The sequence below is a fragment of the Mirounga leonina genome, unplaced genomic scaffold, assembly GCF_011800145.1.
Source record: "Mirounga leonina isolate KUSES-001 unplaced genomic scaffold, KU_Mleo_1.0 Mir_201, whole genome shotgun sequence".
Classification (NCBI taxonomy): Eukaryota; Metazoa; Chordata; class Mammalia; order Carnivora; family Phocidae; genus Mirounga; species Mirounga leonina.
The window spans coordinates 740848-745350 of record NW_023270504.1 but is presented as its reverse complement, the minus strand read 5'-3'; positions in this window follow the sequence as shown (position 1 = coordinate 745350).

Sequence of the window (4503 nt, the reverse complement as noted above, 5' to 3'; positions counted from 1 at the left end):
GCCACTGTGATGGAGGCCCAGTAAAGACTCCAGACACTAAGGTTTGGGTGAGCTTCCCTGGTTGGCAGTATTCTGTGTGTTGTCACATATTAATACCAGGAAAGTCCTTGACTCCGTAGGAGAGGACTACTGGAAACTCTGTATTTATTACTTCCCTAGAGTGTGTCTTGTATGTTTCTTCCCTAGGCTGATTTTAATCTGTATTCTTTTCCTTTAATAAAGTGTAACTGTGAATATAACAGCTTTCAATGAGTTCTGAGTCCTTATAAAGCAAATTATTAAATTTGAGGGTGCTCTTGAAACCCCTGAAGTAAGGGTAATTTTGTGGACTCTTCCTAACTTTGCAATTGCTAACTCTTTAGGTGCTTTAAGAAGATAAAAATATTGGAAAGGAAAGTGAGTATAGATTTACAAAATCAAAAAGACATCTCTTACCTCTAGTTGAATAGATTGTAGCATACTTCTCAAAACACAATATGGTTTAGGTTTTTCTTTGGTGAAACCATTTAATGAAAAAAAAACTGAAGTTAAACAGCTTTCTTTCCATATTCACAACTTAAGATGTATAAAACAAAGTGAATTCTAGCTGAGGTTTATCCAAATGAAACGAAATGGAAAGCTTAATGATTATGCACACATTTGTAATGTAAACTACCAATCACAGTGAGTGCAATGACTGATGTATATGATAACTGATCTGGAGTTTATATTTAATGGATTTGTGAAACAGTGCTTTATTTTGGTCAGAATTAATTACTCTAGTAAGTTGCCATCTGTAATAATAGGAAGGTATCTTTAGGGATAGTCCTCATGTAATTTTCTTTTATAGCACTTAACCATAATTGTAATTTATTTGTGTAATTTCTTGGTTAATGTTTATTTTCCCCATGATAGCATATATAGCAGTGTAGCAAATGCTGTCCTTGCTCTGCTTACATTTCCTTGGCACTTTCCATTTCAATACATGCCAACCTGATTTCCAGCTGACAGCACCTGTGACTTACTTCCTGAGAGGTTTCTCTTGGCCGCAGACACTTGCTCTGCCTGTGTGCAGGCAGGCAGGAAGTACCAGAGAATTAATGCTGTTTGAGAGAAGTCTTTTAAAACAAGAACTGATGGGAGTTGGTGGGTAAATACTCCAGTTTCCTTGTCTCTTGTGCACGATAACTTCCTCGAAGCATTTTCTGCACCACTGGGTACTCAAGGTGTGATCCACAGACCTGTAACATTAATGTTACAATTGCACAGGAGTGAGTTAGAGGAGCAGATTCTTAGAATCCACCCCAAAACTACTGAATCAGAATCTCTGCAAATGGGGACCAAGAATATATGCTTAAATGGGTGATATTTATACACTCTAAAGTTGGAGAGACACTATTCTTCTGGAGTTCCTCAAAAGGGTGAAGTTGCCTACAATAGTAACTTGCTTGATAATAAACCCTTTATCAGCTTCCTTCCTTTCCTTTCTCACTTCCCTACTTCCCTACCAGTCTTTCTTGAAATCACACCCCCAAAAAACTACATGCACTTAAATGTTGCATTCAGTTTTGCCTTATAGTTTGCTTCTGGGAGAATCCGTATTGACAGGGACCATGACAAATAGATGCATGAATTCTCTTTGTAGGTGTGACTCACCTACTTGCTACTTTTTCTAGTTTTATGGTTCTCTAGTTCCAGTTTTCCATCCATTTCTGCCACCTGCTGAAAACTGAGTCTATCTAGCAGCATATTAGACACAGTGAAGAGAGAATTTTTGAAATGAAATATATATCAGAATAAATTGTCCAGAATGCATAAGAGAAAGAAATAGAAAATATGAGTGAAACAATAAGGAGGATAGAATAAGAAGCTCCAACATCTACTAATTGAAGTATCCACAGCAGAGGAGAGAATGGAATAGAGGCATAATTTAAAATGATAATGCCTGATAATTTTTCAAAATTGATCAGTCATACTAATTCACAAATTCAAGACGTCTAACAGTTTCCAAGTAGGAAAAATAATATGAAATCCATGTATAGACCCAGTATAATAAAATGGCAGAGCCTCAAAGAATATCTTGAAAGCAGCTGGAGAGGAAAAAGACTACCTTCCTACTAGGAGAGCTACACTGTTAGATGACTTTTTAATAGCATTAATGGAAGACAAAATACAGTGTATTTATACTTTCCAAATCCTGACAGAAAAAAGCTGTCATTCTAGAATTTCCTTTTCCTTCCCTATAGCTCCAGCATTGTTTGAAACCACCAAACATTTAGGTCTATGATTTATTTCTAGCTTTTATTTATTTTGTACCACATAAGGTCAAAAGTTTTTTTTTTTTTTTAAATATAGGTATCTAATTGCTCCAGCAGCATTTGTTGAAAGACAATTCTTGCACCCAATGAGTTAACTTTATGCCTTTGTCAAAAATCACTTGACTATGATGTGTAGGTTTGAACTCTTTATTACATTCTACTGTTTTTATTATTTTACCTATTTATTATGATCTGTGTTCTAATATATATTATAGATATATCTCTATATTTCTTATGTGAAGAACACATTGTCTTGATTAATGTAGCTTTATAGTAGGTTTTGAAATCAGTGTTGTTACCTGTTTTTTAAAATAATTATTTTGGCGGGGCGCCTGGGTGGCTCAGTTGGTTAAGCAACTGCCTTCGGCTCAGGTCATGATCCTGGAGTCCCGAGATCGAGTCCCGCATCGGGCTCCCTGCTCGGCAGGGAGTCTGCTTCTCCCTCTGCCCCTCCCCCCTCTCATGTGCTCTCTCTCTCATTCTCTCTGTCTCAAATAAATAAATAAAATCTTAAAAAAAATAAAATAAAAAAATAATTATTTTGGCTTTATATGCATTTCCATTTAACATTTGGTCTCAGTTCGTCAATTCTACAAAAAAAATCTAGTTATATTTTGATAGGGATTGTGTTGAATCTGTTACTAATTTGGGAAAAATTGACATCTTAATAATCTTGAGTTTTGCAATTAATGAATATGTTATATCCACTTATTTAGGTTTTAATTTTTTCTACCAATCTTTTGTCTAGACTGCAGCTTCATGAGCAAAATAAATGTTGTTTTAAGCCACTGAGTTTTGGGGTTTGTTGCCCAATAGTAGATAATCAGAGCACATTTTAGTACCTGGAAGTGAGGTGCTGCCACAACAAAAACCTAAAACATAGCTCTGGGATGGAGTGGCAGGCTGAAGCTGGGAGGATCTTGAGAAAATGGTTAAAGTGTAGTAGCCTTTGAAGAGACTGTTAGTGGTAACCTTATGTTAGTGGTTCATCAGTGAGGACTGAAAGGAAATTGAGGATAATGTTATTGAAAGTTGGAATAATGGGACGTTTATTATGTAATGAAGCAACACTGTCACCTGTAGGAATGCAGAAAATAGAACTAATGAGGAAATAGAGCTACAAAATTAAGGAGATTTCAAAGTGTTATAGTGACTTCTAGCTGCCTGTAGTAAAATGCAAGATGAGAGTGTTAAGTGAAAGAAATACTTTGTATATAATGAAATTAGGACTTGCTGGAATCAAAAATAAGACTTTTTTATTCCAGTTTCTTCAGATGGCATACAATGCTAAAATTATGAAAAGGCTTTTGAACAAAGGTCAGTTGCAGGACAATATCAGGAATATAGGGAATAAAGATGATGACAAAGGTGTTATTGTACAACTCTTTCAAGGACTTCAGAAAGATTTGCGGTAGTATCTCAAACAGATAAACATCTTTAAGGATCTTAAAGGACATGAACTGCACATTGTTTCTATTCAACAACTTGGCTTTTAAGAACATCAAGGACAGGAAGCCAAAGATAATGACTTACCTTTTTTTAAGATTATTTGAGAGAAAGCGTTCAGTGGCGAGGGGCACAGGGAGAGGGAGAGCAAGAATCTTAAGCAGGCTCCACGCCCAGCCCAGAGCCCGATGTGGGGCTTGATCTCATGACCCTGAGATATGACCTGAGCCAAAATCAAGAGTTGGATGCTCAACTGACTGTGCCACCCCAGTGCCCTGAGAATGACTTATCTTGATGAATTTTGTGGATGTAGCTTTTTTTCTAATAGGGTGAACCCCAGTACACTATTCATAAGAGACCTACAAAGTTTTATTTTTTTGTTTTTTTAAAAGATTTATTTATTTTAGAGAGAGAGAAGCAGACTCCCCTCTGAGCACTGCGCCTGATGCGGGGCTCGATCCCATGACCCTGAGATCATGACCTGAGCTGAAACCAAGAGTTGGATGCTTAACTGTGTCACCCAGACACCCCTAAGAGACCTGCAAAGTTTTAAGAGAAGTGTACTTGCAGAAACACTGCCTGCTTGGACTAAAAGGGACAGAGACAGTACAACGTAAAAGACGCATCTGGACTTCCAAAGTACTACTTGTAGGAAGTAGGCTGATGAAACTACTTAGCTGCAAACATAAGCAGTTTTTTTATGGAAAATGATGATGAAGGGGGTTGAACCATGATCTCAGAGGGTAGAGTTAAGATATAT